Here is a 21,956-nt window from a genome sequence, read left to right as displayed (position 1 = left end):
AGAAATGCATCATTTACTGTTGTTTCCTCATGTGAGAAAGATCCTCAGGTGGCCCTGTACCATCCTGTTCAGAGAGGACAAGAGATGGATGATTCCTCTCTTTGGGGATAGGCAGTAGGGAAATGGGGAAATACAGGACTGTAAAATACTTTGTTACTCTTACAGGTAACTGGGCAGTGTATTTCTGAAAGTTGCATGAAAGGGGCTGAATGTTTTGTTCCTCTGAGAAAGAAAGCTAGCTTTATCAAAATCTTCCACAGGATCAGGCTGCAGGGCCCTAGTTCCGAAAACTGATTCAAGCTGGCTAACAGTTTGTAATTCATTGTTACTTGGTGCATTGCTGTCTCTCTCTGCCTACCGGCTGAACCACAGCAAAATTAAGAATATCTGTGGTGACTTTTTTTTTCCTGTGATCAATCTATATCTTCACTAACAGGGCTGACTGAAAAAAATCTATGAATTTATATAGCTTTTGCCTGTTTCCACAAAATTGAAAAAAGAAATCCAATCAAGGCAAAACGTTTTCACATTTGCAAAAAAAAAAAAAAAAAAAAAAAGTGTAAAGTGTTTCAGTGTTTTTGCTCAAAACACATCCAAAACATTGCATTTGCCATTTTATTCTATTAGTCCTAAAACTGTTTAAAAATCCAAAACAAACCACAGCAAACTCAAAACCAGCACCTAAGCAAATTATTTTTCTGTCTGTTTTTTTGGAATGGCACATGAAAAGACAATTACTTGCATAGTGCTGTTCAGGAGATGGCTGCTGTCTCTGTGCATAACAAAAAGGATTTATTTAGCTCAAGTAGAGCTGCTAAAGCATTTGAAACCAAAGATCCAGACACATTTTCTGCTCTGGACAATACGGCCAGCTTCCAGGATCAGGACTCACATCTCTAGTGCATATGCAAGTACTTGTCTGTATGTATATATATTTGCTGCTGGTTGTCATGATCTCTGGGCATTCAACTTTGGATTTTCTTTGCCACCAGTAACTTCAGCGACTAAAGATTTCTCTTTCTAGAAAATAGGCAGCTTCTTTATGGCTGTGAGTCAAACTCTGGAAGTGTCTGAGCCTTGCTCACCATGAGGTCCTCTTCAAATATTCTTGACCTATATACTCCTAAGAGCTGGAGGTGTATATAAACAAATCAGACAAACAGGTTATTCCTTGACCTTGTATCTCTTCCCCCTCTGAACTGCAGCAAAGCAGTGATTCATGATGGCCATTATCACAGTGATCTGTATATCAGTAGACAATGAGAAAAAAAATCCACATCTTCCCCACTTTCTCCTTTGTTAGGGAAAGCTGGGAGTCTTTAGAGCACTGTATTGCTCTAAATTACTTCAGGTCACTTCTCTTACTAACTCACAAAATGTTTTGTGGTTCCAGGTCAGAAGGCTGCTTACAAGTGACCATCAACAGTCGGATTCCTCTCCTGAGGCCCATCCAAAATATCTCTATGCTACAGAACACATTGAACAAGTTGCAGGTTGGGCTCTAGAGGACGCCAGGACAGTGTCTTTGTTAAGTGGCTCTGGGCTCTAATGATTTCTGATTTCACTCAGATAGGGTATACACTCACCTGAAATGAAAAAAATTAATGCCAACTGTAGAAGAGACTCCATAAGCTTGACTTGCTGGAAGAGAATTACTTTCTGGTTGACAGTTATCCTCACTCACACATCTGATTTGGTAGGATGGTTTTGAACCTTGAGAAATATGGCACTGTGGGAAAGCAAAGGCCAAGAAATTATCCATATGTTAAACAAGGACAGCTCTTCAAGCATGAATATCATTATGTAGCAGTGAACATACAACCTCTCCTTGTCCTTACTATTACACAGCCTGGGACCATCCTGGGATGCAGGGATATCCTGGCCTTTAAATCTCCCAGTACCAGAGCACAGGGACATACCAGGCACTAGTGTGGGCTGTGATTACAGTCTTGGCTCAAAGGACCCAGGCGTATATTTGTAGAGCATGCGTGTGTAAGAGTCCAGTTTCCCTCTAAAAGAGGAACCTCACTCAGGAATGTATTTCCCTGAGCTTTTGCCCTACAGTCAGTGGACTGACAAGCTCTCCTTTTGGACTGTTCAGTCCATCTGAGATCGACATTTCCTTTGGAAAGTGATTAGAGAGAGTTTCCAGTGATTAGACAGAGTTTAAGGTGACCAAGCACCTCACTTAAGTTCAGTCCGAATATTGGTGGAATTCCAGTCTAAATCTGGGCTCAAGAGGAGTACAAACATGGGCATTACATCTCAAAGAACCACCGTTCCTGCAAAATAAGTCACCGTTTCTCTCCCAGGAAGCAAAATTAGTAACCCAGTATTATTATCACCTGGATAGGCACTCACATTGCACACTGTAATTTATCATGTGAAGTGATTTTAAACAGTTGATGGATGTGACAAGTCACTCTGTGGGCTGGCAAGTACATGAGAAACCCCCTCTTGAAAGCATTTATATTTAAATGCAGGTTTTATCTTTTAAAATTTTAACTTCTGGCTTATAAACATTTTGGATGATAGTTGTAATTCCCCAAAGTGAAGTAAAAGAAATTCCTCAGTTAAAAAAAAAACAAGAAGAGATAGACATCATCTAAAGTTATTACGGTGTTTACCTTTCTTCTCTGTAGTTTTATTAAACAAATTTGAACCTGGATCCTATAATTATCAGGTTACTCGCCAGATATATAAAATAAATAATCTCACAGTTATGTGAAAATGAAGCTACTGTAGGAAAGACAGAATAAAAATAGTTAAAATAAAAATAACTAGTGCAGATTCAACTTGTTTAGACTTGTATACACCAAGAGCCAAATCTAGCTTGACAGATAGTTCCCATTGAGAAGTGCATGCTTCCACAAGAATTTGGTTCTCGACACTGATTATTTGGTTTATATTCAGAGAACGTTTCTATTGTCAAGACAAAGCTCTAGGAATAGAAAGAATGAACGGTAATATGAGTGATTCATTCTAAAATGTCAGGATAATATTCCTATATATTATCACAAGGGAATGGTGTTTGCTTTTACTTTATCTGAAACCTGTTCTACTCAACAATTTTCACCCAGAGGAGTTGGGAGAGAAGATAAAGTGCAGACTTCTATCCAATGTAGTCTTGCTTTCATAAAGATTGAATGAATTGCTGCAAAAACTTGGCAACACTGTTACACTGGATTGTATTGTGTGTCAGTCTTTGTGGCTCTACTTACAAGGTATTCTCTGAACTCTCCTTTCACATGTCGGTGCTGGCTCCTATGAAATATAGCAGCATTATTTATTCCAGTATGCACTGAGAGTTGCTGCTCATCTTCCATTTGGTAGCCTGTGGTCAGAGGACTCCTCCAGGGAACAGGGAAGGCTGGATTCAATATTACCCTCTGCCATGAGTGGATTTCTCAGGCCAGAGGAAGTGAACTTGATTTTCCAAATGTCCTGGGTGCTAAGCTGCATTTCAAGGATTACTCATGAATTTTTCTGCATAGCTTCTTAGAACAGAAGATCAAGCACTATTTCCCTCCTCCCTGACCAGTGCCCTAATTACTGAGGCGAGAGAGGGAGGGCAGGGTGTCTTATTCTCTTTCTCTGGCTTGGTGAATCAGGAGTTGTTTTCTGCTCAGTTTCAACAGGAGGGATGAAATAGTTGGGAGGTGGGGAAGGGGTATCTGAATCCTCTCAGACTGGGGAAGAAGACACTAAACCCAAGCGTCCTGTGCTTGGGATAAGTGATCTAGATGCTGGACTGTTGTAATAAGACAGAACACAACAACTTGTTTTGCCCTTTAAAACTTACTTGCTTTAGAAGCCAAAACACTGCCTGCAAAGTCCAGGAGAAAATTCCAGCCCGAGAATGCAGATTTTATCTGAGTATTTTCTTCACCCTGGAGTGAAAAAATGCCTTGGGCTTTGATCTCAGTGACTAAGAACCAGCTCAGTTGTGGCCATCTCTGCCAGCTGGGTTACATGATTCCCCACCCTGTTGTGAATACAGGTTCTGCTCCTGGAGCAGACACTAAACTGCTAGACATTTGTAGATGCTTGCTCAAGGCCACCCTGTATATCTGTAGCAAAGCAAGGAATAGAAATATAATCTCCCAAATCCTCAGCTAATTGCTGGGCTGCCTCTTCCTCTCTGAAGCACATGGAGTAACTCCCCATAAACAAAGTTGAGCACAAGAAGAAAGCTGGGCTCCTGAATCTGTCAGAAAGGAGAGATGCTGGACTGGCCACGAGAAGTGATTTGTAAGATCCTTCATGCTTGGCAAGACCCAGCACTTGCATGAAAATCTTCCAAAGAAGATCTGTTCTCAAAACTCTTCCCGGTCAGGTTGTAAATGAGTGAAGCTGGAATACATTTCTAGAAGCCTCAAACCCTGCCCTGATAATGTAAGACAAAACCTCACCAGGCCTCTCTCTTGGATGGCAATCTTTTCCTTGTGGGTCCACTAGAGGATGCTGTAGACTTTGGAAAGAGCTCACAGCTCAGCCTTGCCTGGACTGCAGCTTTGCTCATCATTTTCAGGAGCTAGAAACCTGTAACGGTTTGCTCACTGACATATAATTTCAGCCTCCTTGTGTGCAAGATTTAAATACACGAGAGATGAAAGAATTTTCGGTCTAGTGCACAGGCAATTAAAAGCTCACCTTGATGCTGGGGAATGTTTTTCACCTTCGGTGTTTTGCTCAGGATTACCGCCATTTCCCACTGACCTTTGCCCAGTGATTTGTTGGCTTGGCCTCTACCACAGTTTGGCAAACACTCAGGTGTGCTGTCGGCTTTGTCAGAATCCCAGGAAGGCAGGGGGTTCCTGCCAAATTCCTAGCATAGAGAAGGGGAATGGAGCAGAGTGGAGAAGGTCTATTAAGGGTATCCTTAAATGGCAACTTCTCACTAGGAAAGCAGTCTGTCGGTGCTGGGCTGCCCCTTTCAAAAGAAAGGAAAAGGAAAACGATGAATTAAATGGTTAAGGAGCCAGGAGTGAAGATATAGTGGAAAGAAAAGAAAAAAAAGTTGCTTTGAACAGTTCTCTTGGTGGACAAATTCATCCCTAGTGCTATTAACTGAGAGGCCAAGTCTTACATCAAGGAGGAATCTGACCTTGTGGCTCTGTGCAGAGCCTTTGAGGAGGAGGGGGCTTCAAAACACATTTTTCCCAAGTTTGGAGCTGATGGAACTGAAGAGTTTGAAAGCTTTCCTGAATAAGAGCCAAGCCACCACCCAGCAAACCTTACTGCTGTCCCCAAAACAGAGACAGAGCTTTCAGCATAGTCTAAAAATGCAAATTCCAGACAGAATCCTAATGAAAAACAAAAAACAGACTCTTGGTCTGTAGGTCAATGGTGCATACCGGTTAGCCTCTATTGCAATTCTGCATAATATATTTTGGCATATGATTTTGCTACAGATCAGAAATACCATACACATTCCCTCTTAAACTGCTTATATGTTTGTCTCAAGAAGCAGAAGTTATATATACTCTGGCAAAAAATTCCAAGCTCTTGCTGTCACTTGATAAATATATGAATTGATAGAAGTTCCCCTTCCAGTTTTCTTTAAAAGGAGATATTACAATATTGAAATTAAGGCAACAAAAATATATTAAATAACTTCAGTAGAAAAATGATTAGCATAAGATCCTACTGAAACATCAATTTCTTTACATTTGTTAACAAAATTGCCAGTCATCATCTGCTGTGAACAGACATTCTGTTTCTAAGTTCAACAGGGCCATACCTTCATCTGAAGCAGGAAGATACTAGAAACTACAGAAAAGCACAATTTAATTCTCAGCAAGGTGCAGTTTGTTCCTCTGGAGAGAGACTGGTCACTGGAACAAACCAAAAGGTACTAGTGGCTTCTTCATCTCCAGATGATTACAAGTGCCCTTCCAGAGGGGAAACTATAGATAACCACAAGAAACGGCACTCAATAACTGGATAACATTAGATGGTCTGTGGTATACAAGAGATCAGACTAGATGGATTAGCAGCCCCTTCTGCCTTTAAAAGTCTATGAATCTACAAATTATATAGATTGCATAAGATTTATGACGTTGTCCAAGCCTGTGATACAGATGGGTCAGTTCATCTGTCTGGTTAACATTGCAATCCCTTCCTGCCTGAGGCTTGGCAATCTGGATCCCTGACCTCCCTGTACAGGGGGTCCAGTCCCTGTTGGCTGCTTTGCTCATCCCTGTTACCATAGCTGTTGGCTCCACCATGAGAACTTGGGGCTTTACAAGGCTCATGTCCTCAACTCACTGCCCTCCTGCTCTGCCTGGGTCTTGTAACAAGATGATCAATACTCATTTTCTAAGTTTTCACTTAGAACACATAACCGTGCTTATTGCCTTTCGACTTTGGAGTACCCAAAGAGTGCCTATACCTGACATGCTGCTTACTTTGACCAATGCAAGAAAAAGTTTTGAGTTCTGTTGCAAAAAAGGATGCAAAGGAAGAAAAATAACTACCAAGTGATGCTGAAAAAAAGTTGCTAAATGATCCAACTGCATACCTTTTGTACAGGGTTTGTGAAAAAAGGTCTGGTGTGCTGGAATGGTGTGAAAAGGTCTTTTCAACACTTCTTATTCCCCTGTGCAACTGAGCTAACAGTTTTGATATTAAGCTAATGTTACTGGTGTGGGGACTCATCCAAATCTCATAAAAGTCACTGGAAAGGCTCCCATTGAGGTCAAGGGGCTCTGAGCAAGACCTTTATCAGACAAGATCTCTTAGAAATGAACTTTGCCAGGACAGCATCATCTGATTGGCATTAGAGCGTCTGCAATTTTGGCTCTTGTATGTGAATTATTGATGCAGAGCAGCACTTTTCTATATAATTTTTCTCTTTAGCTCATTCCTGTGTTTAGGCATTTGTGATACAATATATTCCCTAAGCTTCAGAGAGGATTGCTTTTGAGTTGATTCACTACAATCTTGACACCATACTCTTGATAAGTGGTGTGTTAGGTCAATGGAAAATGAAATGTAGGAAGTGCATCAGCTGATGGTTTCCCTTTGTTACCAAATAAATCCTCTGCACAGCTCATTTGTTACATACCCTTGTTTATTACATGTATTTAAACTGTTGGCACATTGTAAACTTCTGTTTCTGCCTATACCTTTGGGAGAAGCAAAATATTTTAACTCATACTAAACTAGGCACCAAAAACAGCAATTACCTTTGAATGCATATGATTTTCTATCATACTGTGCATGTTGTGTGCATTAAGGAGCCAAATTCTTACTGCAGGGACTGGGATTTGGGTATTAGATATACTCGACGTTGGTTTGAAAAGCCCACAGTCTAGGAACAGTCTAAGACGGACACATGCAGCAACATTTTCAAAGGAGTTCAAGCTTTGCCATACTTCTGTGCCTGTTATCCCAGCAGTTTCCACTGAAATAATAGTGAACAAATTTTCAAAAGGAGCTGGCATGCAGTGTAATGAATATACATCCATTAACTTATCAAGGGATTCATCTCATATTCACATAACCATCTCAGTGCTAGCCTGAGCTAGCTAATGGTGCTTCATGTATAGCAGATGGATATATTACCAGAGGACAATGTATCCCAACTCGAAAGAAGAGAATCCACCCCGCAACCTGGGAAGGGCCTCCTCCCTCCACATCAACTTAGATAAGGCCATTGACTTTTATATACCTAAATTAGCTAATGCATTTTTTGGTGTTAGTATTTCCTGTCTTCACAGTGATAATCTTTCTTTATCACAGTCAGTATTTTCTGTGGTGATGGGCCCTCATTATGATCTAGAAATCCAAATTCTTTGGAAAAAAAAGATGAGAATTCAAGTTTGGATCTGGTCTCCTTCTCTGGAGAGGGTGGGACCTCTGTATCTTTAGGGAGCTATGATCTGGCTCTGAACTTTTCGCCTTGGGCTTATTTGTAACTCCAACAGCTAGTGCTTATTCCTTGCCTGTGATGAGAAAATGCCCTTTTTATTACCAGATTGGGTGTGGAATCTTAGCGTGTGATGAGTAAATATGCAAAAGACAGCTGCCTTGTGAAGTAAACACCTGGCAAAATATTTTTTGAGACTTCATGGTTAGTCATTGTCTATGTGTTTTGTGAAGGTCATGTTGCAGCTTCTTAACTTGTATCGTGCAGGGCATTTCTGAAGCTGCATCTTTAGTCAACATGTTTTATACAGTAGCGTGACCTTGTTTCTCAAGCATGGATGCTGGTCTAAAGAAGTTCCTTTATTATATAATTTGGTAATAGCTTTGGGGGAGAAATTATCACAAGCAACACTTTGTTTAGAACTGATGGATTGACTCTGTTGGTTGGAACAGATACGCAGAAATTTACATGTGAGCAATTTACCCAGCTCTTGAATCCCCAGGAATAGGTGAGGATTGATTCTGTAAGGTACCAGTGAACTAGTGTTGAATGTACAGCTAACTCAAAACACATGAATCCTTTGTAGGGCTTCTTGCAATCTTAAAATTAAGCATATGCTTAAGAACTTGCTGATGCACATCAGAGTTCACAGCCCTACGGCAGATATGAACTTTACCTGCTGAAAAATATCTGAAATGTCATCTGGGGATTGCTTCGGATACAGAGTAGCTCCCTCTGAAGGGAGTGGTAACACTCCTATGGATGTCAGAAATGCTGAGCTGGAAGCAGTAATTAGTGTGCTGCTGGTGGGTGTAATTTGTCTTTCCAGGAAAACACGTCACTGAATTAGAATAAAACCCCAGGCCATCAGCCCCTGTTTGCTGTTTGTGGCTTATATAAGTACTCACAAGTCAAGCTGAATGCAAAGGTAGATCTTAGCCTTTCTTAGCTGCTGTATAGAAGCACTGACCTAAATAGTTTCCAGTTTCCTTGGGCAACAGAGATACCAGATGGGGAAAGGAAGGATTGTTTTGCCATTTTAGAGAAAACAGGGCTAAATGTTTCATCCAACATCTCCCAGGGTATCTGTTTCAGACAAAGGCCTGTGAGACCTGGGAGGCAGATGACTTCTGGACCTTACAGCATGTCTGAGATACCTTCCTCTGGAGGTACAGTCAAGAAGAGAAGCTTTGGCAACTGAAGCAAGAGCATCAAATGATGCAGACTCAAGCTGGGATTTTTGCAGAAGTATAAAAAGATCAATCACTAAATCCTGTGGCATGTCAGTGGAATTTGGGTGCCTATCTCCTTTCAGTTACTTGGACAAACCCCTCTCATAACTATCAGGATACTGCAGCAGCAAGTTCTTCCTGCAACAGGATCTCATTTGGGCAGAAATCTGGTTTAAAGTCAGCACAAGTAGCCACATGTGGAGCTCTGAGATTTCATCCAAGAAACCTGATACATAAACTTTGAAATACAAATAAACAAGCAGAAACACTATAGAAGGGGAAAGAAGAAGAAAGGAAGAGACAACACAGAGGAGATGTAACAGGAGAAAAAGATGATACAACAGGAAGATAGGGATAAATTGAAAGCAAGACATTTCAGCCAGTACACTCAAAAGAAAACTGCCCTGATAAAACTTTCACTGGTGATCCATGCCTTCCCCCCACCTTTTGGAGTCATGTCACCATGCACTGAACTCCAGCTTCTCTGTCTTGTAGGTGCTGTGAGGCACTGGGTACTCTGCTGTCCTCATGGTAAGCCATGTTGAGGCTTTCCAAGGAGAGCCTTGGGCGTTCCTGTCAGCCTGGTCTCAGTCATGTGACATCTGTGGAAAGGCAAACGGGATACCAGGAAACAGTAGAGCCAGGCACAGAGCTAGTGACTGGCCATACAGAGGGAGGATGTTCTCTTGAACACACTCCTATTCGCAGTGTGCACCCTTTGGCTTCTTCTCCAGGAGAATTAGCTCCCAAGGGGAACAAAAGTCTGCTCCAGGGGAATTTTGCATGCAAGAAATAGGGAAGGCACCTGCTGCTGCCCTTGAGCCCAGTTCCTATGGAAAAGCAGACACACAAAGCCAAAGCATCTGATCAACATCGTCATGTAAGTCTTCACTTTAGGTATTGCACTGCTATCAAACTAACCTTCATTTCTCTCCTCTCTAAACATGTTGTGCTGGATGTCTTGCTGAATACAACCTCAATCCTTGACCCTGCCCTATGTGAGCTGATCTTTGGGAACATTTCCTATGGTAAATACAAAATGACATGAGGCACTCTTGGTGCTAAACCTACAGCAGTCTTTGGTGTTAGGTTAGATCACGAAGTGCCATCTCTGGTAAGCACTGAATGCAGATGTGCACTGAACATGTAGGACCAAATGGTGAACATGGCATTTGCCATAGTACCCCACACAGGTACTGCCTGAGTGCTCGCAGTCATTTCTTCTGAGCGCACATCTTAAAGACAGAAATTAGGGCAATGGACTACTCCTCAGCATGATGAGACCACATCTGGAGTGCTGTGTCCAGTGCTGGGCTCGCCAGTACAAGAGAGACATGGACATACTGGAGCGAGTCCAGCAAAAGACCATGAAGTTGCATAGAGGACTGGACCATCTGACATACAAGGAGAGGCTGAGAGACCTCAGACTCTTCAGCGTGGAGAAGAGGAGGCTTGAGGTATGGCTAGGGAGTGTATTTTATCAATGTGTATAAACACCTGATGGGAGGAAATAAAGAAGACAGAGCCAGATTTTTTTCAGTGATGCCCAGTAAAAGGACAGGAGGTAATGGGCACAAATTTAAATGGAGGAAATTCCCTTTAAACAACCCCCACCCTTTTTTTTCTTACTGTGAAGTTGGTCAAACACTGGATTAGTTTACCCAGAGAGGCTGTGGTGTATCCATCCTTGAAGATGCTCAAAGCCTGATTGGACACGGTTCTGAGCAACCTGTGCTATTTGACCATGCTTTGAGCATGGAGGTTGGACTAGATGATCCCCAAAGTTGCTTTCTAACCTCAACGATTCTGTGACTCTGTGAACCATGGACCACAAAACTATGATGAGAATCTTTTATGCAGCTGGTTTGTCTGGGGAGAGGGAAGCACTGGATCTGTTTTTCATTTGACCTCCATTTCCTCCTGTGTCTTTGGTACATGGGTGAAAGAAAAAACTTGATTTGGATTGATCAGAGTTTGGATGAGTGCTTCCTAGGTACAACTAGTAGCTTGCAGCACAGGAGTGTGCACATAGCTGCATGCATGTGTGACAGCGGCCACCTTGGGGTGACAAACAAGGGTACCTGCAACTTGATCTGAAGGAATAAACTCTGCATTTATACACCAATAACATCTCTGGATTTGCTGCCTCAGGAAAACTGTAGTAGGTGGGGCTTATGGGTTTCAGCCAGATATGAATGAGTGAGATGCAGTCTGAAAACCAGGCCTACCCCAATTTTTGTTGACATGAGACATTTTTGAGTCAGATAAATCTATCATCTCAGAGCTGCAACTGGAGATAAGAAACATCTGCTGTCAGACACAGAGGATGCTCTTGCTGGTTGTAAACCTCCAGATAATCAAGTTCTCACATTGTTTCTCACTTCAGAGTCTCAATTTTATAGCAAATTACAGTCACAGTACCAAGAAGAAAATAGGAACTCTTGGTAACAAATTGCTGTTTCATGTGGTGGCTGCTCATGAAGCACATTTACCACCACTTGATTTGGAATGAAGCATATCTTTTAAATATATGTGATTCACATAGTTACCAAACAGCTAACACCTTTTTAGCCTCTATTTTGGTTTTCTATGATACATCACATTATCTAATGAGTCTAATAATTTAGGTTTTGTAATTTGCAATCTTCTCTGATACTACGAAGACCTCTCACTACAGCGCTGGGCATAATTATCTGGCAGATATCAAACAGCAAAAGGAGAGACAAACATGAAAACTTGTTTAGACAACCTGTATAATATTGGTTTCATATTTCCTGTAGGGTTATTAGGTTAGTAGACTAGTATAAACGGAAGTATATTACACATTTAGTCTATCTGCAATGCTTAACTGACATGAAAAATCTAACTTAGATTTACTAGATGCAGAATCAGCCTTCCCAGCCTTTTCAGATCAGAGTAAAAAATGCTGATATTTTCAAGATGTGAATTCCATTTCATCTAAAAATCCTACAGCCTTTATCTTTAAATCTGGTTTTGTATGATTTTTCATCTTCAACACTTGATAACTAGAATGAACATCATATCAGTGATGTTCACTGTGAATTGGTCTCCTTTGTATCAAGGGTTGTACAGTCACATTCCAGAGATTAGTAGTTCTTTGAAAAAGATGCTATTTATTGTAAATAAATAGTCGAGACAGAGCAATACAGAGTATTCTAGTAGGGTGGGCTTGAACTGGGCTATAACTAAATATTTTGTTAATGGGAAATGGTAACTTTGACCCCCCCAAAATATTTCTACAAAATGTATCTGCCTTTCTCAGAAAATTTTGGTTTTTTTTCTTGTATCAGAAAGTCCCCAAATTACAGTATTTTGGTTCTGAAATGCCACTGTGGCTAAGTTGACTGCCACATGGTAGTCTATGGCTGCAGTGTCATGAGGGAACTGTAGGCGGGGAGAAACATTCCCCTATAATGACTTGGACCTGCTGCTGAAGTACTCTTTGATGATGCATTGCAGCTATCAGCCTGAAACCCCCTATGCCAGGGAGGATGTCTTTTCACACTAGAAGAAATGCAGCCTGGTATAGACACAAGGAATGGAAACATGGTGGTTGTGTATTGTATGATTGTCTCCATTGCCTTTTTCCTGCCTAATGATAATAACTACTATGGGCATCACATAGCAAAGACTTCAGGATTTTTTTTTCCAGATGTTCTGAAGTGATTTTTTTTGTAGCTAGGTCTAGATATTAACCACAGTTTCCAGATGGCAAACAAAGCTGGGCAGAAATGAAGGGGGAATTTTCAGAAGTTTTCAATTACTCTTTCTTTAAGACTGTTCCAGCTATAGCCAGTTGTACACATACATTTCACTTCATCCTTGTTTTTGAATTCCAGCACAGCACCTTCATTATAAGACCATTTGTACTCTCTATTATTTTATCTATCTCCTTTGGAAAACAGGTTTGTTTGATTTTTCCCCCATCCCAAGCTCCTTTTCCCTTTCTCTTCCCTGGGTGTATTCACATTTTAGCACTTAGCTAGTTGCCTCCACTCTCAGTGACATTAACTGAGTTCTGCTAGCTTTTCCCAGGAGTGATCTCAAAATTCAATTGCCTCTAGCCATTCCTTTAGATCCAGCTGTCCTGTATGAAGATCACAGTGAATTGCTATACCAAGATACATATTTGTAACCACTAATAGGAAATACTAATAGGTCATCACAATCTCTGCATAGCCCACAGCACACATCAGTTTCTGTGCAAATGAGATGTTAAAGTTCATCAAAAATAGCATGAATCCCTTTTCAACCATCAATATTTGTTTCCTGCATAGTCATTAAGCACAGAAATTAAGGAGGTAAGTGCTGGAAGCTAAAAAATTAGTTATTCTTGGACTCATACCAGAGAGTTTTCCATTCCCTTTAAGCCCTGCCTGCCCTCTCTCCCAGTCCTGAAGACTCCATGTTTGAATGGCAAATAATTAATTATTTAGCTCATAAAATAACAGCGAAGAGGACTAAAGGAAATAAATGTTTCTTGCATTGCAAGAAAAGGTTAAAAAAAAAAAAGAAAAAGGGAGACGATGCTTAGAAGTGCCACAATGGCCACCTGTTTGGGAGACAGAGTTTAACAACATTGATGCAGGCCGCTCCATGCCTCAGTCCTAGGAGGGGTCTCAAGCATATTTAAATTGCTAGTATAGGCATAGTCTGAGCATCTTACGGCTGTATTTTCCTTATGGAAACTTGATTCATGTACCCTCTAGGCAAAAGTTATCCCAAGAACTTTGAGGACAGTGTCACCACATCACCAAACTCAGGCTGTCAGAAAGAAGGTGAACATCACACAGTCACACGGAGCATCACGGTCATGCAGACAAAACCAGGGTCATGCAAACCACTGTGGTTTTGGATTGGTTCAATGAACTGAAATGTCTCCTTGTGCATGAGCCCCAAACAAAATATGTCATTCATGTTTTCCCAACATATAATGGAAACAAGAATTGGCATGATTGAAATTTTCCTGCCAGCTTCCCATCTGAAAGTACATTTTGCTATTCTGTTTGAAAAGTGCTTTACAAAATATTACCAAAGGGCTCTATATTTAAACTTTAGGATCTGTCCAACCAATGCACCCATACTTACCAGCAATAAGTTCTGGAATAAATGCCTTGCTCTGTCTTCCCCAAAGTTAAAAACACACCTGCTCCAAAGCAGTGCTTCAGACAGAAAGTGATTAGAGGTGGTCAAATGTGTCCCAAATCTGTGAGGTGCAGGAGAAGAGGAAGGTGGCTGAACATGCAGCAGACATCTCAAACACCAGGAAGCAGGGGACTGGTGATCCTGGGAGGTCCCTTTGAACTCTGCCATTTCTAGGATTTATATTGTATTGTATTGTATTGTATTGTATTGTATTGTATTGTATTATATTATATTATATTATATTAAATTATATTACAGTTTCCAGGAGGTGGCAAGGGGTGTTGCCCCAGGTTTTTCAGGACTGCAGCACATCGTGGGAATGAAACTGTGTTTAAATCCAGATGGGATGTGTATATTGATTGAGGTGTTTGAAGCTAATCTGGAGATTTAATAATTACAACTAACGGGAATAATACATTAAAATCCTCCAAATGGCACTGACAAATGCAATCAGTAGATCTTATATACCTTAAGGAAAAAAAAAACAAAAAGACCCAAGCCCACTCTGAGCACTTGGGGAAAAAATCGTTCCTGGTGACCTCTAACAAGTATGACAGCACACTGCTTTTCTGTGAAGGTCAAACTGCCTGTTTCTAGAGACTGACCTTTGTTAAAGTAACACCACTGAAACATTTGCTGACGACACAAGCAGAATGATTGTGACTAGCATTTTCCATCTGTATCCTGAAAGTGGTGCATCCTTTTGTAACTCAGAGAGAATTATGTCAACTCCAGGGTTAAAAGAGTAGGTTATAAAGGGAACTCTAATTGTTTGTCTCTCCAAGCTCTGCTTTCATTTTACCACTTTTCCTATTGTTTTTACAGCTCATATCCTTGGCTGAAGAACTGCTTATCTTACAGGTCAGCAAATGGCACTTGCTTTGCCAAGAACTTGCTATGTTCTATCTCTGCTTTTGAATAGCTGCTCATCATCCATCAACAGAGTTATACATGTTATATCAACATCAGCTTCAGAAATTTTGAAATAACCAATTGGGGAAAAAATAAAAAGGGAAATGTAAAACATCCAACAGATATGCAGACTCCCTTTTCTCCCCAGTGATAAATCTAGAGACTGGTATAAACTGGCATACCTCCAGGATGAGGATATGGCCTTCAGTGTCAAACTGGGTTTGATATCAAGGATACCAACGACTTCTGAAACAGCTGCGTGTTGAGATTTCAGATCTGGGACCCTGACATGAGATACCCTAATGAAGCCTTCATTTCAGAAGGCAGATGCTCTGTATTTTCTGGTCATTTTTAAGGTATTTGTGCACACAAACCTACCAGTCACTTACAAAATTTGTGATCAACATCTACAGGAGCAGGTGCATGGAGGAAAACATGTAACAGCGTTTGGGGTCTTTCATACGGAAGGGAAAAGTGAGAAAAGAAAAAACAGAATAGGATTTTCAGAGTAAGGAAGGAAAGTGGAAAGGGATTATGTGGAAGGGGGTAGCAGAAAGTAGGAAAATATATTTGCGGGGCAGGTATGGAAAATACAGTGAGATAGAGATATATTCTTACAGCTTGAACATAAGAATAATTAATGAAAAGGAGGGTTGATCTGTATAAGAAGATTAACATAGGTCAGTGAAATGAAATGTCTGTGCATGAGTTAACAGACAAAACAGGCAGAAGGACAACTTGAACTGAGGACTGTTTTTTAAATCTGTTTTTGTCAATATACGGCTTGCTTTGTAAATTGTGAAAATCAAAAATAATCCAAGTCTGAGGCTGGCGTTTTATTAAGTCCAGATGAAAAAAGAGGAGAAGGGCTGTAAGGCTCTTCATGATGGTCACAAGGATTTGCCAGCTTTGTGCTTACTTCAAATAATTACTTGGTTCTAAAACTCAGAGATAATTTTCAATGCGGGAAGCAGAATGAAGTGTAAGCAGGATTGAAACCTGCTGTTCTGCATTACAGAATGATGGCCACCTTTTTCTTCAGATATGCAAAATAAATACATAGAAATATTTCCAGACAACTATCTGAACTTTAGAAAAAGATTTTTTTCCCCAAGTACCATAAAAAAATTGCACTATATATTCCAGTATAGTGACTGGGCTAGTAACAAGCCATACACCTTTTTTTATAGAATCGGTGATTTTCATTCAGGCCATGGATTCTTTATTAAAAGCACCTGCTTTTACTCGAGGATATTTAAGGAGTGCAGAACTCCAGAAATGTGAAAATTAAAGGGCTATAGAAATCCCAAAGTGGAAAATGAAAATATGCCTTTGGGTAGAATTCAAGTTTACAAAATTTTACTTCACCTTAATTAAAATATCAGACCGTAGTGCACTGTTTTTTTTTCATTCATACTTCATTATTCTTTATAAGACTAATAGCTAATACTGCGGAGAAAGAAGTAAACAGTGTTACCACACATACAATATCACAGGAATGGTGATGAAAGTGTAAATCTTTTGTACCTGAGGGAGAAATTCTGCCTATATATGTGCAGCTTACTACAGCTTCCCTGGATTGCAAGGGGAGTGGAGCCTGTCTGTCTGAGGTGAGGATTTGATCCCCAAAAGGGCTGATATGGAAAAGCAGGATTAGAGCAGAACTGGGAGTGAGATGCTCTGATTGCTAGCAGTGTTTTTGCTGCTGTTCAGTTGCATGGCTTTTGCTTGGTGGGAGATGTGCCCATCCCTTGCAGTTGCCACTGACTCTTAATGGCGTTTCAGAAAATGTGAATTTTTGAAGTGGCTGCCTAAACAAAGCAGAATCAAAAAATTCATGGTTGCTTTGTGAAAACTTTAGCCTTGGCCAAGAACTTAAGCCTTCCAGAGGAACTACACTGCTGTAATCCAAGTTCAGCAGCAGAGAGCAATAGGAACCATCCAGGTGAGAGACCTCCCCCCCCCAAAAAATTTTGCATAACTGAGCAAGTTAAGTACTACATTACCTATGTTTCTTTCTTAATCTCTCATAGAAATACAAAAAGATGTAAATTCAGTCAGTCTCTTGATTGCTACGGCTGGGATACTGCAAACAAGCAGATGTGAGACAATGTCAAACAATGGTATTAGTGATGCGACAATGGACAGGAGACATGACATTGCAGATGCTGTATTTTTCAGGAAAAAAGTCAAAAAACGTACAGAACCAGTTTTACTTGCATTCTTCCATGATAAGGATCTTTAAATACAGTAAACTGGACATTGATAATGTAATTTGGAAACAAAACCCAGCAAGAAGAGGGGCTGAGCACAGGCAGGGTCTGAAGGCAGAACTATTAGAAAAACTGCAGAAATTCCCTTTGTCCAGTGATTAGAAATCTGGCCAACAAGGTCATGAACAAGAAGTTCCCTATCACATATATAACATGTATTATTTTGTTAGTCTGCTCTACTCAGTTGGAAAATAAATCAATATACCCCATATGATTGGAATGTTCTGAGGTCTTGTTATTAGTGTCTATCCACTGCTGGTGTGACACAGCTGTCCCCTTCCAGTTGTGGCCATACAGCACAAATATCCACAGCCAGGCAGTGACATTGCATCGCTCCTTCTCTATAACACACCAGCTACCCTGGTTAGAAGAGCCCAAGCCCTCTTGGAAAAATAGCTCTTGTGGACGCACATCCCAGCCTGAAGATGTGTGTGATGCTGGTGGTGAGTGGGAAGCCTGCTACGAAAGCTGCAAGCAACCAGGTGAAGTCGGCTGCCTCTCTGCATCTGATGCATGGGGACAAGTGTCTTCAGATCTCCCACCTACATCCTGTCCGCTCCAGGTGTGCAGGAAGCTGGCACAGAAATCTACCTCTGGAATCACTTCTGCACAACCTTCTCATTTCTATTGTAAGCTGGATCAAAGCCCCACAAAATAGAAGCCTGGAACTTTGGCGGCTTGAAATCAAACCTTAAATTTACCATCGTCTGGCTTCCAGCTTTTGGCACAAGGCACACATCACTGTGCAGGGAGGGGAACCCACACTGCTTTGAAAACAGACTGTCATGGCAGCACAAAGTAGCAGTACTTCCCTCCCAAGTTGCCATGCTGACTTAAATTTGCCTTGATCCTCTAGCAACCGTTACTTAGAATCTAGTGACTTTTTGACTAATACAAGAAAAACACAGATAAATCATGTTTGTGGTGAGGCTAAATGGAACAATACTAGGTTGCATCTAGCTGAGGTTTTTGCCCTGTTTCCTGTAAAAAATGCCAACACTTACCCATGCATTTTAAAAACTTAACACTGACTCTGTCCGGGAATGGGAATGTGTTATGTGATGGGTAGCAAGAAATTAAATAATTCAGTGAAACAAAATCCCACACAGAGTTTGAGGCTTTTCCTCTTACGATACAGTTTGTGGCTAAGAAGCAAGACATACTAATGCATCTTGAAGTACTGCTGCTGCAGCTGTGTTTTGTTTTGTTCAAGTTTCTGACTTCTGAGAAAATATTCTGTAATCGTGGTAAGAACAAGCATCACAGTTAAGTAGTCTTGCAGTGGTGCTACTCTAGAAATGCTCCCTGCTTGGGGATATGTGGCATCCTATGATTACATTCAGAATAACTGTCATCACCAGACAGCCAGGTCCTAAAAGAGCCATTGCTGCATGTGAGCTGTAATGTGTCTACCATTTGTTGTAAGATACTCTCATCTCTGGAAATTAACTCTGAGAATAGGCACTGCACCTTAAAACTGAAACACAGAACGTAACTCCTGAGCATGTACATATCAGCACAGCTTGCTTGAAGATATCAGCAAAAAGGCAGGGAGAGAACATGATCCCTTTTATATACACAGGAAACATTACTGCAGCATGATAGACACTACTGTGTGGAAAGACTTTCTTTAATATGAGTGCTGGTAGAAATTAGCTTTGGCCTTGTGGCTGTTCATAACTGTGGTTTATTTCATTTCTATATTATTGTTCTCATAAAATAATAAAGATAAAGCTCCCTGCCAGAAGTTATGAAATAAAGCAAAGACTGTCTCTCTCATTTATAATTTTAGGCTGAAGCGATCTGTTTGTCTCCTTTGGTTACCGCCTTCAATAACGAACACTATTCACATAAGCTCACAGAGCAAAATGAAAATGCTCAAAAATTGTGATGACCTGCAGACCCCAGTTCTGTACCACTGAAAACTGTCCAACTACACAGAGTTTACCTGGAGTGAGTGCAGTTGAGGGCAGCCTTTGGCCAAGGTTGGCCAGCGCTAGTCCCCATCTCAACTGTGCCCAATTACTTTGGTTCAGCAAATGCTCCCCCCCGTCTGCCCCCCACATGTAATCAACAATTTGCTTCTCCAGCTTTGCCACATTTATGTCAGCTCAGTTCAAATGGAGCTGCTCGCTTTTGCAACACAAGAAAAATCTTGGCTGTTAACATCATCTTTGCTCAATTTAATTTATATCCTAAGAACCGTGGTTTTAGAGAAAAAGATCTAAGTGGTTTAAATTGCTGTCTGGATTAACCGGTGTTTTTCTGTCTGTGGAAGGAACCAGGATGACCACACAATGTCTAAGAATAGTTAAGTGCCTAAAATTAGTGGCGTGAATCCTAGGTAGGATGGTTTCAAACGGTAATAAAATTACTTTTCAGAGTATGTTCAAACACTGAGCTAGGGAAAACTCTACCAAACAATTAAAGCGGGAGCTTCTGTCACTGCACCATGGCCCTGCTGTGCTGCTTTGTTGCTGGAAAAGGGTGATGTGCCTAGGATGTTATGCCAGGGCAGCATTCCTAGCTTGGAGAAGTAATCCCAACCAGTGGAGAGCCATCTCAGCTGGGTTTTGGCCAGCCCTGGGGAAGTGGAATAGCAGGAAAGGACGCAAATGTGAAAGGCTTGTACTGTGCTTTACCAGCTCTCTCTTTGCCAGTGGCCCCTCACAACCACCTCAGAGATTAGAGCAAATCCATTCCATCCCTCAACGACGGGGGAAAATGCGGCTACGGTGCTGGAGTCCACCTCTCCCCCAACCCATATTCCTTCATGTGCTCTACGCCCAACGGCACAGCAGAGCTGCCGCCCCCAAAACATTCAGGACTCTGCTGTGATGTGGTTTCAAGCTGTAGAGAATTACTAAGAAAATAGGTCCAGACAAATACCTCAGTCTCCTTAGTGGTCCTGCTCCAAGTTTAGGCCCTGAGCACCACCTACATCTCTCTCGATAGATCCTGTCTACACCTGAATGGAAACAGATGTGCTTTGCCACACGGGCACTAAAGCTCCTTGCCTGGGCTCATTCAACACTGGGGAAAATACAGATGATTCTGATTAAATATTATTAAGCTTTGGTTGTTTTTCTAACACTAATCTCTGACAATGTTCTAGCCACATAAACAATCAACTATTCTGACATTAATGGTAGGCTTTGTGAGCAATCATGTCATTTTAAAAAATTATTTTTAATTGCCACACAGTCCTGGAGAATGTAATTATCTCATTATTTGAAAGTTGTAAGAATTACATTAAGAATTTATACAAATCAGCTTGAATCACCAGTTCCTGTAGAAGCTGGACGATACAGTGAAACCACTGGAGGGGGAAAAATGTGTTTTATACTGGCTTACAGAGTAACACAGGCCTGACAAAAGATATGTATTTATATAAAAACTTTCCTTCTCTGGAAGATAATCCCACTGACAGAGAGATCAGGTCCCCACCAATGTCTTAAAGGTTGGAGAAAGGTAGGTGAAACCTTGTGCATCTGTTTTCATTGCTCAGAAATTGTGAGACCAGTCCTCAGCTTCAGAGAAATACATGGGGACATGATGTTTTCTACCAGTTAGAGATCTGGCCCTATGTACCTGTACTTTCAGGAGCAAACAAATATCAAAATGGAGATTTGCCAGACAGTGCTGTCACCCTATAAACAACTAGCCTCTGTTGGTACTGAGCTGCTGTTATTTCAGAAGGTTCTCCAGGTTTTGGAAGCAGTACATTTTTATGTAGAGGAAGAAAATTTTCACCTATGATACTGAAATGTAATGAAGATTAATTAGGTCGTGCTTGCAAAGCACTTCAAGTAGGTAAGGCCCCTACCGCTAATGTAATTATATTTATTATGGATGTACCAAAGCATCTCAAATGCACTTACACAAAGGATTCAAAAAAGATTTACAAAGCCCTGTTTATCTTCCAGCCCGATGAAATGTCCTGAGGAAATGAGTGTTTCTGAATGCCTGCCCCTCCCACATATGCAGCCCTATTATTATTTGTTTAAAAGACGTGCCGGTGTTGCAGAGAGTCCAGATCAGATTGAATTCATGTGACAGGAGTTAGGGTTGCAGGATTATACCTAAAATGCAAGGCAGAGTCAGAAGCTATTGCTATATTGGACGGTTGTCCCAGAACTGTCTCTCCCTGCTGACACATCTTGTTGGCCTAGGTGCTTGCCTGCTGGCATGAGTGCTTGCTATGCAGCAGTGCTCGTGCTTTGCTCCATTCTAGCACAAAATTCTCCACTCACCCTCCCCTGTGTGTGGCACTCTTCTTTTCTTCCTGCTAGCAGATGCCAAGAGCGGCAATAAGTTACGGCCATGCCTTTCTCTTTCATAGTCCCTCCGGGGCCTTAGTGGGGGTGCTGATCACCAAGGGGTCTGAGCCCTGCTGTTTGCAGGGCTGCCCTGTGGGGCTCCCCAGGTCAGTGCAGGAAGCAGTGCTGCACTGGCAGGGGATGAGGTCCATAGGGGTTAGCTGCCACAGAGACATGTTTC

The sequence above is a fragment of the Dromaius novaehollandiae genome, chromosome 3 (assembly GCF_036370855.1).
Source record: "Dromaius novaehollandiae isolate bDroNov1 chromosome 3, bDroNov1.hap1, whole genome shotgun sequence".
NCBI classification, from domain to species: Eukaryota; Metazoa; Chordata; class Aves; order Casuariiformes; family Dromaiidae; genus Dromaius; species Dromaius novaehollandiae.
Note: the sequence above shows the minus strand (reverse complement) of the source record.